The 14,803-nt window shown below is 43.4% G+C and overlaps 1 pseudogene; it reads right to left on the bottom strand.

Annotated features, from left to right (window-relative positions):
* Positions 1-13,755: 13,755 nt before the first annotated feature.
* Positions 13,756-14,429, bottom strand: LOC112839893 (large ribosomal subunit protein uL1 pseudogene; annotated as a pseudogene).
* Between the last annotated feature and the right edge of the window lie 374 nt (positions 14,430-14,803).

The raw sequence follows: 14,803 nt of genomic DNA, 5'->3' as shown, positions 1-14,803 counted from the left end.
TCCACACTGTTTTCCAAAGTGGCTGTACCAACTTGCATTCCCACCAGCAGTGTAAGAGGGTTCCCCTTTCTCCACAACCTTTCCAACATTTGTTGTTTCTTGCCCTGTCAATTTTTGCCATTCTAACTGGTATAAGGTGGTATCTCAATGTGGTTTTGATTTGAATTTCCCTGATGGCTAATGATGATGAACATTTTTTCATGTGTCTGTTAGCCATTCGTATGTCTTCTTTGGAGAAGGGTCTGTTCATGTCTTCTGCCCGTTCTTTCATTTGAGTATTTGTTTTTTGGGTGTTGAGTTTGAGAGGTTCTTTATAGATCTTGGATACCAGCCCTTTATCTGTAGTGTCATTTGCAAATATCTTCCCCCATTCTCTGGGTTGCCTCTTTGTTTTGTTGACTGTTTCCTTTGCTGTGCAGAAGCTTTTTATCTTGATGAAGTCCCAAAAGTTCATTTTTTATTTTGTTTCACTAGCTTTTGGAGATGTATCTTGAAAGAAGTTGCTGTGGCCGATGTCAAAGAAGTTATTGCCTATGTTCTCCTCTAGGATTTGGATGGATTCCTGTCTCACATTGAGGTCTTTCATCCATTTTGAGTTTATCTTTGTGTATGGTGTTAGAGAATGGTCAAGTTTCATTCTTCTGCATGTGGCTGTCCAATTTTCCCAGAACCATTTATTGAAGAGACTGTCTTTTTTCCATTGCATATTGTTTCCTGCTTTGTCGAAGATTATTTGACCATGGAGTTGAGGGTCCATATGTGGGCTCTCTATTCTGTTCCATTGGTCTATATGTTTGTTTTTGTGCCAGTACCATGGTGTCTTGGTGATCACTGCTTTGTAATTAGGTTTTTAGAGGGGAGGGGGTTGGGGGGATGGGTTAGCCCGGTGATGGGTATTAAGGAGGGCACATACTGCGTGGAGCACTGGGTGTTACATGAAAACAATGAATCGTGGATCACCACATCAAAAACTAATGATGTATTGTATGGTGATTAACATCATAAAATAAAATTAAAAAAAGAAATAATAGACTCCTAAGAACAAAATGTGTTTTATTAAAGAAACTTTGTCCCCAAATAAAATAAAATAAAATAAAATGCTGCATAAATACCAACACACATTCATTATCTTTTTGGAGAGTGGACACATTCATCTTGCTTTTGCCTCGCTATTTTTATCCAGTAATTTTAATTTGTGCTCACTCATACCTTGATTTTTATTTGGAGGCTGGCTGATGTTTGAAACTCATTTGCTACCTGAATTGGAAATCAAGTTTACAAAGCACAGATCTCTAGGAAGAAGGAGAAGAATCTCACCATACTGAACATTCACTGAACACCAGCCTAGGTGCTCAACACGTGTGATCCCGTTTAATCGTACAAATATTCCTGTGAGGGGGCATTTCAGGATAGAGATCCAAGTTTACAGACAAGGAGCCAAGGTTCAGAAAGATGGAGTGCCTTGCTTCACATTCCATTTTCAGCAAGTGACAAGGCCCCAAGGTCAGACCCAAGGCATTCTGTGTTCATAACATTGCCCTTTAGTATCATGGTTGAAGGGAAAAGAGAAAGGAAGGAAGGGAAAAAGGGTGGAAGAGAAAGGAAGAAGGAAAAAAATTTAACTTACTTTAGTAAGAGGAAAGAAGAGATGTTCACCACTCCCAGTTGGGGTTCCCTACCAGCACAGTACACAGGCCCTTGACACTGAGGTGCTCCTCTCTATGTTGACAATACCCTCCCAAAAATGGTTAGCACCTGTCTCTCCACAGGCCTAAAGTGATCCTCCACCTTCTTCCAAAAATGATTGGTGGCAGATGCAGAGGAAATAACTGCGATGAGCTTTTTTTTTTTTAGAAGGAAAGTTGGAAGGGAGAAAGCATATGGGGGAGTAGATAACTGAGCAGGGAAACAAAAAAGGACAAAATACACCCAAAAAGGGAAATACAGCAGACAAATTTGTTTGATCTCCCCCTGCCCCCCCGCCCCTCCCCCACTGTGGGATGGAGAGACAGGAATTCATGAAGAACACAGGACTCTTTTGCTGCAGATATCTTATTCTGAAGAGCAGAAAGGCCCTGCCTTCTTCCTGCAGGGTTCTTGCATACATAATGTGGTTGAATTGTGACAGCAACAGAATGAGCACAGCAAGGAAGTATTTCCTGCGAATGAATTGGTAGTAGATTACAGTTTCATTACTGAAACTGAACAGGCAAACATGAAACCAAGACGCATAAGATAAGTAACAATTAAGGATCTTAAATAAACATCATTAGACCCATATTGAATGCAGAATCAATGGGAAGAGCTTGTCTGTGACCAAACATCATCTGTTCGACGTAATTCTCCTTGACGACTATACTTTTTCCCCATACGGGTCTGCTGTGATGGAAATGGCCACGTATGGATTTCACAAAACACCTTCCTGCAACTATTTGGGGGCTTATGAGGAATTCTAATTGAATTAAGTCATAAAATTATCAATATAAATTATAAAGCTTTATTCCACTGTAAATTATAAAAACTGCAGAAAATCACTTTAGGAATCAAGACTCTTTACCAGTGAACTCAAGCAGAGAGCAGGAGAGTCCTGTGAGTGGAGAAGAGTCCCATGCTCCTATTTTGGTCCCATTTAGACCCTTCTTCCCTGGTCTGAGGCCATAGCCACCATTCCCAGCTTAGAACTTATATTTGCAAGCGTGTGTGCATTTATATAGTTTTATGTTTGTTTTACATCTGTATGCACAAACACATAAAATCATACTCTAGTTATGGGCTCTGCACCTAGATTTTCTTCACTTCAAAGTATGCCGGAGCCTGTTTAATCACAACTTAAAGGTCTGTCTCATAGTTTTTTATGAATATTATAGGATTTCATGGTGTGACTGCACTATTATTTATATAATCATAACCCACTAATAGGCATTTAGGTTCCTTTAGATTTGGAGCTATTAATAATAATTTTGCACACACCCTTCTGTAAGTCTCTGCATAATTATCTCCCCTAAGGTAGAAACCCTGCAGTGTGATTGCTGGGTCAAAGGACATGTCATTTTTAATTTAAATGGATACTGCCAGATTGCCCTCCAAAAAGATTATAGTCTCATCATCAGTGCATGGAATCACTGTTTTTTATCTTGCCAACCATGGATAAAAACAGCCTAAAATTTTTGCCAATCACTTGGGTGGGTAGGGGTATTTCATTGGGGTTTAAATGTACTTTTGTATGAATCTGAGTGAGATTAGGCATAATTTCATGGGGCATGTTATTCTTTAAAATGGTACCTCATCTTTCTTGCTCTTTTGAAGATCATCCCTTTACCATGATTATGAAAACTTTACCAATATTTTCTCCTTTTGTTAATTTTTTTACCTTAAGCTCCTTAAATTTGAGTATCTTGTGAAGAAAAGTATTTAATCATTTATAGCTAATTCCTCCAACATAATTTATTGTAATTTATTTCTTTTTCTCACTGCATGGAATATTCATTTTTATCACATAACAAATTGATAGAAATCCATCAGTCTTTTTTTTTTTTTAATTATTCTCCCTTATACTGTCCTATTGTCTGTTCCTGCACCAAAACATTTTTGTCCACTTCAGGTTTTTCTGTAGTAAGTCCTGATAACTAATGGAGCAAATATCCTTTTACACATTTTATTTTGGCGATTTTTATACATTTTATCTTCCTGAAGATATTTAGAACTAACTTGTCAGGTTTTCCTCGAAAAACCTGGATATTTGATTGGAATAACTTTGGGGAAAATTTGGATTTATCAGTTAAGTTTGTAGAGAATTAGCGTTTACAAATACTAAGTTTTCACATCCAAGAGCTTATGTGTTCTTCAACAAAATTTCCTTTTTCTTCATATGGGTCTCACACATTTCTGGTGAGGTTTATTTTATATATTTTCCCTGCTATTTTGACATACATGGGATTCCCCCCCCCCCCGGACATTTTCAGATTGGTTCCTGCTAGTGTATAGGAAGATTATTGTTTGTATCTGCTCCTGCACCTCAGCAGTCAGTGGACTCTCTCCATCTGTTAGATTATGGGGCTCATGAAGCCCTCTCAGGTTTTTTCATGGGTCAAGTAGATCCCAGGCAAATGGGGTTAGTAAGGCATAACAGTATAAAAATAATAAATCCTTTCACAGATTCCAAGTGTCAACTTCCCTGTGTCCTTTGGACCTCTTGAGTTATAAGGGAGCACAGCATCAGCCAAGGCAGGGAAGCCTTCCAGCTCCCCACATCACACGTCAAGCTGGCGGATCCCTTGGCCTTTGACATTGGCTCCGGGGCTACAAGCTGCTGAGTGGGGCTTATTGTGTGATGGATGTTCAAAGGCATGTGAAGAGCACATCTCTGCCTCGGGTGAAGGCCACCGGGGCAGAGAAAAGAGTAGGAGCTTTTGTTCTTAGGTTCAAACCCTACTACTATCACTTGCTCTATATAATTGAGGAAGGGACTGAGTTCTCTGGGCTTCAGATATTAATGCCTTCTTTGCTGTCTGTGCATCTCTCATGTTCAATGGAGCTTTCTATGAGATGCCTGGTATACAATAAGTGCCCAGTGAATGGTGGCCCTTGTTATTCTTAAGATGATGGTGGTGGAGATGGGCTTTGAGTCTGATAAGCCTGCTTTTGAGCCTTGGCTCTGCTACGTCCTGATGGCATGACCATGGACAAGCTATTTGGATTTCTTAAGCTCTGGTTTCCTCAAAGTTGGTCTAGTGACAATTTAAGGATTCAGTGAGAATATGTAAGTGTTAGTTCTCTGTGAACTGCCATATTTCATGTAATGGTAGCTGGTGATGTCATTTCTGTCATTCTTCCTTCTAGGGGCAAGATAAAAAGTTCCCATTGAGATGCTGAGAAATATATTTTATTAGCTCACATTAAAACCACATTTCTAATTATAATCTTTAGAGGGAGCTTCACATAACATTTGTGTCCTGTGAAGAATGTTAAGATTTTGAATGACTGGATTTGTGTGTGTTTTAAATATGTCCTTAACTAGCTTTTTCCCATAAATACATGGAATAAGGATCCCAGGTAATGATCTAAACTGTGTGCTCAAATCCTAGTGTCTAACTGCTCTCACAAACCTGAGCATCACAGGACACTGCTTTTCAAAGGTGTAATAAGACCAACTTACAACGTTGATTTTGTACCCCAAGCCACACCATCGTGGATTACTTGGAGAAACAATGAAGACCTCTCAGTTGCTTGGGCCCGATATATTTTGAGTCTCATTAGCAGAGTTGAAATAATCCATTTCATTTATTCATTGCACTTAGGCTAGCATGGAGAGAGGTAGTTGAGTTATTGTTAATAAAGAAAATTAATTGATTATAACAAATTTTGAGTTGGAGTCAGAAGTTTTTTGTTTGTTTGTTTGTTTGTTTTTTAGCTGGGGAGGAGCAGAGGGAGAGGGGGAGAGAGAGAATCTTAAGCAGGCTCCATGCCCAGCGCAGAGCCCAGTGTGCGTCTGGATCTCCACAACCCTGAGATGGTGACATGAACCAAAATCAAAAGTCAGATGCTTAACCGACTGAGCTACCTAGGCGCCCCTGGAATCAGAAGTTCTTTAAAATTGGACAAGGTGGGTTGGGGTGTGAGAGCTAACATTTCATTGAAGGAAACCTTATTTACAGAGGCACTATTTCTATAGAATCTGCAACCAAACAGTGGCTGATGTGCACATTCTAGAGGACAAGCCAGATGCTAACCAGCCACCAAGATGTGGCCAGCATGTATCCATCTATCCTTGAAAAAAAAAAATGAGTGCTTTGTAAAGTAGCCACTAGAAGTAATGAATGTTTCCAAGTGGAGCTTTAAGACTGCCAATTAGATAATTCATCACATTTGTTGCCAATACCCACGAGCTTTAAATTTGCTGCTCAATGATTTTCAAAGAAGTAACTTACTTTAAGGGTTGACTGGAATAATCACCTCTTCAAATGCATATGGAAATGATATGCACAAGTGGACCAGGGCTTGATTCACAGGCAAGTAGCTTGGAGATACTGACCTTGTTTGCTAAACACGGTGTGTCTCACCTGATTTTTCACACCGACAGGTGGTGAAAGGCTCTGTGAGTGAGGTCAGAGGCACGTCCCCACCCTGCTTGTGGAAGACTTTTGTCATTGATGGAGAGGTGAAGATTGACAGTTCATTGGAAGATGTTTGTTAAACTTGGGTTTTAATAGGGTGTGTTTTTTTTTTTTTTTTCCAGGTCTCATGTTTAGGACAGAAACAGGATTGTACCTGAGGGAGAGGATATGAGTAGAAGACATTCATCTCATCTTGCTCAGGTTTGGGCACACCAGCTTCTTGTACACAGAAGAAGCTGAGAGGGACAGGGGAAAGCAGAGTAGGGATCACTGCTTAGCCCAGATCCAATTCAGGGCAAGAGCACCCTAGATCAGTGGTTCTGAAGTCAGGATGCACTTTAGAATCACTTAGAGAGCTTTAAAAAAATGCAGATGCTTGTGGGGGGAAGCCTGGGTGGCTCAGTCAGTTAAACGTCTGACCCTTGGTTTCAGCTCAGGTCATGATCTTGGGGTCCTGGGATCATTCCCCCTATTGGGCTCCCCACTCAGCGGGGAGTTTGCTTGTTCCTCTCCTTCTGCTCCTCCCCCTGTGTGTTCTCTCTCTCTCTGGAATAAATAAAAGCTTAAAAAATATACAGATCCTTGGGCTCCACTCAGATCAATTGAACCATAGCCTCTGACCTGGACACTAGTGTTTATTTTTTTAAAGATTTTATTTATTTATTTGAGAGAGTGAGCGAGCGAGAGAGAGAGAGAGCAGGATGAGGGGTAGAGGGACAAGCAGACTCCCCGCTGAGGAGGGAACCCCACGCGGGGCTCGATCCTAGGACCCTGAGATCATGCATGACCTGAGCCAAAGTCAGATGCTTAACTACCTGAGCCACCCAGGTGCCCCTGGACACTAGTGTTTATTCTGAGCTCTCTGGTTTCTTCCAGCTTAAAATAGCACATCTGGAGTAAGGGCTATTCATTGTCTCAAATATGAGTTAGTTCTCATTGATCCCAACCAATGCGAAGCAAACCGGTAGTCCTTACTTGTTTAGACAATGGTGCTGTGAAGGTTTAAAGTTATAGATTCAAAGAAAAAAAAATGTATGGAAGGTGACAGGTGTGGGTTCCTAACCTGAGATCATAGGGGGTTCCATCGCCCCCTGAAACTGCGTGCCAAGCTTTGAGCATATGTAGGTCTCTATATTTGAGGAATGGGGTGACAGGGGGAAAGGGTTCATCCCCTTTAGAAGATCTCCAAAGGAAGCCACAGACGGCAAATATTTTAGGAACTGCTGAGGGGAAAAAGCACCTTCGTGAAATTCATGCCCCCACAAAGACACACACACACAGTTTTGAAGAAAGAAAACTTATAGGTGGGAGGGTCCTGAGTGCTCCCCCAAACTTTCGCTGTTCTCCCACTGTTCCCCACACTAACTGCCTTGGTCACCAGTTCCTGGTGCCTGTGAGAGCTCCCACCTAACAATTCGGACCCCGTGAAAATCACCTTTCCTTGATAAACCTTAGCACAGTGGAGTGAGTTCAATCTTCTCAAAACTACAAATGATGAAATAGAACAAATAATTAAGATGATCAACCAGTGAAGGAAATAATAGCAGTTCAGATGGAGAATCTCTCTCTCTCTCCCTCTTTTTTGAAAATTTCAGATGGAGAGTCTTTTAATTCTTACTCTGCTCATGCTCCAAATTGCTGTCCCACTTCCCATATATCTTAACTGGCTTCCCCCCAACCCTCCATCTCCCCTTGGCCCAGGACGCTCTTATTTCTGGCTACATGAGAACATTTTCATGAGCCAATGTCCCTGGCAGATCAGTAAGAGACTGTTACAGTTTCCAAAATGTGGGACATGCTTCAATACTTCAGCACCTTTCAACTTCAGTCTGTTTTCAAAGCAAAAATGGAAAAGCGGTTTGAACTCACACGCTGAATCCTACCAGCTGATAAGGAAATCCTAGCAGAACTTCTTGAACTGAAAGGGGCATTTGAATCCCAAGGCTATCTTGCTAAAGATTTTGATTCGCTCCGAGAATCACTATATGTGGCAAGATCCTAAAGGAGTCTGTTGCAGATGACTCCGAGGTTGGGACCCTTTGGCTCTGTCTGCCACCGGGCTGGGGATTTGAGAGAGCAGGTGACAGTCCTTGTTTCAGGTTATCAGCCCTGCTTCCCCCCGAACACTCTGTAGTTGCTGCAGCTGTGTCATTCCAGTGGGCTCTGTGCTTTCCCTACCATTGCTGATCTCATGCCTTCCATTAGCTCAGGAAGATGGCCTTGTCCCTACCATCAAGGAACAGCTCTCATTACAGCGCTGCCTTCAGTTGGCTGGAGAGCTGATCTTGGCAGCTCCTTGCAAGCTCCTCCCCTCTGCTGATTGGATGGGTTCGGAGACTTATTGCGGCCCCAGTCGGAGCAGTATGACCAGAGCCCTGGTGTCCCACAAGCATCAGTCTGCCTCCAACCAGGCTCCCCCACTTGCTCTTTTTCTCTGCTGGGTCTGGAGCCCAGGCCGGAAACCTAGATGTGGTCTCGCCTCCCTTCTCCTGAGGTCTGCTGCTGAAACTGCTGGTCCAGCCCAGATGGAGCGTGAAGGTGAGATGCTGACCACATGGGATGATGGAACTGAGATGCTGAGACACAACACCTTGCCCCATTTTGCCAGATGGTTGCTGCTGGGGCTGATGCCAATCCTCCTGGTACCAGTATTAACTCTGCTGCTTCGACGTGTTGAGTCAGACGTCCCTGGGTCTTGCTGTTCCAGCCCTGGAAGCTGCTGGTGTGTTCAGTGGTTGCTATTATTAGTAGCACTAGTAGTAATAAAAAAGAAGTCACAATTAGCATTTATTCAGTGCTCCCTACGCTGTAAGCCCTGGACTCAGCATATCACAATTGTTGTTATATTTAATCCTCCAAAGAACCCTATGAGATCGTTTCTTTTTTGGGGGCACCATTTCCCCCATGGGGAAACCGAAGCCCAGGAAGGTTAAGTTACTTGTCCAAGGTCACTCAGATAGTAAGAAGCAGAGTGAGATGGCAAGTCACAGTTTTCAGTCTAAAAGCCCCTGCTTCTAACCACTATGACGCCCTGTCTCTGCTGCCAAGTGCCAAGCCTCTCCCTGATTGACAACTGCTAGAACTTCAACGTAAAAACAAAGCGAAAACAAAAAACAAAAAACAAAAAACAAATTAAAAACCACCGAAACGCTAGTGAGTTTCTTTTAGAAGCTGTCGAACGTCATCTGATCCTGCAGCATTTGTGCTCTGGGCTCTGCGTAAACAAAGTTCTCCAAAGTTTGTGGGCACACTTTCTGCATATAGATGGCTGCTCACAGTTTAAATACCCCAGAAGGGAGCTGATACCTTCTGTCGTCCCTAATTGGTGCAGGGAATTAGTAAGGAAACATGACCAGCAGTCAGTGGAAATCATGAAGAATTTCATGCCCAGAGTGATTGTAAAACTACAGGACAACAATGGATGAGCTAATAGGACCTCGGCCCAGAGCCGCCATATGTCAGTGGAAGGCAGGAGCTGTGAGACAGTTGCCTTCCTAGCCTGAATAAGAATATTTGGTCCAATTGCCAAGAACTTTGGCCTCTCTTAGCATGGGAGAGCCCTGGCGTACGGCAGCCGTGCCACATGGAAATGCTGCTGGACAGTTCAGCCTTTGCCTAAAAATAACACGCCAGAGTTGTTTCTATAGCGTTGGTTGCTACTGCTTTGCATCTGCATTGCATTTGTCCTTAAGGATGTTGCAAGAGTTTCTAAAAGTACTTTCTGCATGCCAGTTATCATCTGAGGGATCTCTCGGGGTTTTGTGTATGGCATCTTCCGGTCCTTCCTTTTGCAAGGGACACTGGTGCCTGGGAGGAGCACTTCCTAAGGAGACCATACAGCCCCAGGCTGAGTGCTGACAGCAGTTCTCTGGCTGGGGTCTTTGGTGGTGAGCAATAGAAACCAACTCCAGCTGATTCCAGAAGGAAAGAATGGGTGATTATTGGAAAGCATGTGGTAAGTTTACAAAAGAAAAACCCGATGAAGCAGACACAGGACAGGAGAGGACATAGACAAGCTCAAGAAATCTAGACATCAGGACCTAAAGCTGTCTTTTCAAACTGCTCATTGTTGGGATGAAGCCATTCATTCTTCCTCTTGAGTTAGCCAGTCGAGATTCTTGGGGTGGGGAGCATTTGACCTTCTTTATATAAAATATAAAAACAGGCCTCTCTCCACAGCCCGAAGTGAGCTAAGGAGGGGAAACATCTTGACTGATCATTCTGTTGTGGTGGCTGATTGCCAAAGGGGCCTCAATTATCCCCCTCCTATTAATTATCTCCCTCCTATTATCCATGCCCCCCCCTTTTTCAGTAGGCTCTATGCCCAACATGGGGCTTGAACTCATGACCCCAAGATTAAGAGTCACGTGCTCTGCAGACTGAGCCAGCCAGGCATATCCCTACCCCTTTTACAAACGTGACTTTGCAGCTTGTTCCGTCAAGGGGAGGAGTTTGTGTCCCCACCCTTGAACTTGGACTGGTCCAGTGACTTGCTTCAGGCAAGAGCAGGTGGCATGCCATTTCTGAAGTGAGGCTCAGGGGGCTCAGAAGCTTCTGCTCCCTTTCCTGGAAGCTTGTCAGTCCCTGAGAGCGAGTCCTGGCTAGCATGATGGAAGATGAGAGGCGTGGCGTGGAGGTGAGTTGTCCCAGCTGAGGTCATCTTAGCCACGGTATCCACTATCTGCTATTGTGCATCAGATTATTCCCCAAACTAGTGGCTTAAAACAACAATGGACGTTGATTACTTCACACAGCTTCTAAAGTCAGGAATCCAGCTGGAGCTTAGAGGAGGTTCTGGCCTGAGCTTTCAGATAACATGCAGGCTGGGCCTGGAATCTTCTGAGGCTGGAGGATTCACTTCCAAGGTGATTCCCTCCATGGCTGGCCACTTGGTGTTGCTTGTTGGCTGGAGGCCTCTGTTACTCCCCAGGACGGCCTCTCTCCACAGGCCACAAGACGGCTATCCCCCCGCCCCTCCCCACCTCAGAGCAAGCAATCCAAGAGGGCGAGCTGGAAGTGGCAGTGCCTTTGAGGACCTAGCCTCAGAAGTCTCCTGCCTTCACTGCTCTGACACCTTCTGCTTATTAGAAATGAGTCGCTAAGTTTGGCCCATATTCAAAGGAAGGGGGATTAGGTTTCACCTTTTGAAAGGAAGAATGTGGAAGAATTTTCAGACACATCCTAAAACCATCCCAAAGAGCAAGCCTCCAGTAACCCCTCCCACTGACCACAGATGCCTAGGTAAGCCCTCAGCGTGTCAGCCAGCCCAGCCCACAACCACAGAACTTCCCAGCTAACCTGCAGACCCCTGGGCAAAACCAATGCATGTTTTAAATCACTAGGTTTTGTCATGGTTGGCTAGATAGCAGGACTTAATTAAAATACCTACTGAGACTGTGTGCAGTGAGGGAAGGCTACTTTTCTTTTCTTTTTTTTTAAGATTTTATTTATTTGAGAGAGAGAATGAGTACAAGCAGGGGGAGTGGGAGAGGGAGAAGCCGACTCCCCACTGAGCTGGGAGCCCGATGTGGGCCTTGATCCCAGGACCTGGAGATCATGACCTGAGCCGAAGCAGACAGTTAACCATCTGAGACACCCAGGTGCCCCAAGGGAAGGCTAATTTTCTAAAGGAAGGTGAGGATGCTACCAGGCACAGAGATCTGCTAAAATACTTGTCTTTACAGAACCTTGACAGTTCTTTTTTTTTTTTTTAAGATTTATCTATTTTAGAGAAAGAGAGGGTACATGCACACACAAATGGGGGCGGGGGGGCAGCAGTGGGCGAGGGAGAGAATCCCAAGCCGACTCTGTGCTGAGCGCGAATCCCGACACAGGGCTCAATCTCCTGACCCTGAGATCATGACCTGAGCCAAAACCAAGAGTCAGATGCTTAGCCAACTGAGCCACCCAGGCGCCCCAAACCTTGACAATTCTATAAAGGCATGGCACAGATAGATGTCACAGTGTGAAACAATCATAGTAGTAGAAGCATTTCAAGGTCCGGAGTTATCACAGATTATAAGCTCCCAGGACATAAAGGTCATGTTTACCTTGAGTAGCCCTGCAAAGTAGACCACAGTGTAGATACTCAGTGACTGACTCTTAATACAGGAAGAGGGTGGTTGACACTGGAGGTCCTTCCTAAAAGTTAACCATCTGAGCATGGTTTTAAAAGTGCAATAGGAATTTCTGAATTACTCGGTAGTAATTACTGAATTAATCAGAGGGCTTTGAATATGCAACACCTTGAAGGTGTGGAGCAGTGTGGCATAATTTAGAAACTAGTGGTGTGGAATTCCTAGAACCTGAGGTCCAAAGACACACTGGTGGAAAACAAGTATAAGGAGGTAGAAAAAGGACAGAGTGTCAAAAGCTTTGCATGTAGTTGGTCATTCATCTTTGTGTTCCCAGGACAGTGTGAGTTGATGTATGCTGCCTGGATATAATTATTAATAGGGCTCCCTTTCACTGTCAAAAAAGTCCTGGTTTGGGCAATAAATTCTATGGTCAGTGTGATCCTGTGCTGTGATGAGAAGAACCAGTGTCCACAGGTTAATCAATGACTGGGCTTTTCGCTCTACAATGAAACAATGAAAAGACATAACGTTTTTTGAGTTGAGAACACTTTTGCGAGAAAAAATAAGAATCAAAGAAATTGTTTTTTCTAATATTTTATTTATTTATTTGAGAGAGAGAGATACAGAGAGAGATCATGAGCAGGGGGAAGGGTAGAGGGAGAAGCAGACTCCCCGCTGAGCAGGGAGCCTGATGCAGGGCTAGATCCCAGGACCCTGGGACCATGACCTGAGCCAAAGGCAGATGCTTAACTGACTAAGCCACCCAGGCGCCCTCAAGGAAGTTATTTCTAGTGAGTGATTGCCAAGGCAAGACTTTCAAAAAAGCCTTCTTAGCCCTGTTTTCCACAAGATTATATTTTAATGTTTTATATGGCTTCCTGTTAGGAACGTGAACTTAATATTTAATATGAACTGACGATTTTCTTTTACTATATGTACCAATTAAGGACTTTTATGACAGGACTGTTGTTTGGAAACGTTGTGTAAAATAAATAGATTTTTTTTTCTGATCAGAGAAAATAGTCATGGAAGAAACTTCATTGTTTTTCTTTTTTTTTTAAAGATTTTATTTATTTATTTGAGAGAGAGAGAATGAGAGATAAAGAGCACGAGAGGGAAGAGGGTCAGAGGGAGAAGCAGACTCCCTGCCAAGCAGGGAGCCCGATATGGGACTTGATCCCGGGACTCCAGGATCATGACCTGAGCCGAAGGCAGTCGCTTAACCAACTGAGCCACCCAGGCGCCCGTTTTTCTTTTTCTACATACTATTTAATTACAAAAGTAATGCTCCTGATAAGGACTCAAGTGATACAGAGATTTACTATAAAAATTATTATTCAATTCCCTCCTGATTTTCAATCAATCCCACTGAGTTAGCTAATGTACTTTCTTACCTACAAAGTTATCAGGATATTGACATATATTTTATTGAAATATTCTATAGTTTTATTAATAATGTTATGTTTGGGCATTTAAATATGGGTAAAATTTTTGGATATGATGTGAGATAAGAATTCAATTTTGTTTTTTTATTACTCTTTTTTTTTTAAGGGTAGCACTAGGATTTATTGAACTGTGTACAGATGCTGGGGCTTGCCCATGATTGCTCTTGATGTATAAAGCCCGGACGTTCTGCCAATTCTTCTTGAGCAAGGACACCAGGAAACTGACCGCTAAGTGGATGTTGTATACAAGCTCGTCATCTGTCATCTTCACATGGCCAACAGCCACTGCCAGACACAGCACCTTCTTCATCTGAAATTTGATGGTGGACTTCACTTCATCCTCTTTGGCCACCATGTTTTCATTGTGGGTCAGCAAGGAAGGGAACTTGCCAGCCTTATTCAGGCCTGGGCCCAGGATTCGTGGGATCTGCTTGATCAGAGATTCTGAAGCCAAAAAGGCACATACTTCTTGGCCAACTTCTTGACTAATTTCTTATTCTTGTTGAGTTTCTTCAGTGCCTCAATATCCATGTGGGGAATATCCACTGCCTTGGCCTCATCACAGTGCTGCTGATCCCCCAAAACACATACGGAGAACTTGGGGTGGGGAGTGGACTTAAGCCTGATGGTGCCCGAGAAGCGTTTGTCCTTCTGAGGGTCACAGTTCTTCAGACTGATCTGCAGCTCCACCTCTCCAAAAACTTCCGGCGCTTGCGCTGGTTCCCGTGCAGGACTTCCCGCACCGCCTCGTACAGGGTGTCGCGGGAGACTTTGCTGCTCATGGTTCTTCGCGCCGCAGTCTGTTTTTTTTATTACTCTTAATCACTAATTTGAAATGCCTTTCTATATTCCCATAAATATATGCTTAGCTTTGGGATTTATCTTGTATCCCATTAATCTATGTACATATTTTTGCATTTTTACACTACTGTTTCAATTTCTATGGCTTTGTATTATTATGATTATTTTTAAAGATTTTGTTTATTTGAGAGAAAGAGAGAGAGAGAGCACGAGAGGGAAGAGGGTCAGAGGGAGAGGCAGACTTCCCGCTGAGCAGGGAGCCCGATGCGGGACTCGATCCTGGGACTCCAGGATCCTGACCTGAGCCGAAGGCAATCGCTTAACCAACTGAGCCACCCAGGCGCCCCTGTATTATGTTTTAATATTT

Source organism: Callorhinus ursinus, unplaced genomic scaffold (assembly GCF_003265705.2).
Source record: "Callorhinus ursinus isolate GAN/ISIS: 27379988/994484 unplaced genomic scaffold, GSC_fseal_2.0 scaffold47, whole genome shotgun sequence".
Taxonomy (NCBI): domain Eukaryota; kingdom Metazoa; phylum Chordata; class Mammalia; order Carnivora; family Otariidae; genus Callorhinus; species Callorhinus ursinus.
Note: the sequence above shows the minus strand (reverse complement) of the source record. Positions and strands in the feature narration are given on the sequence as shown.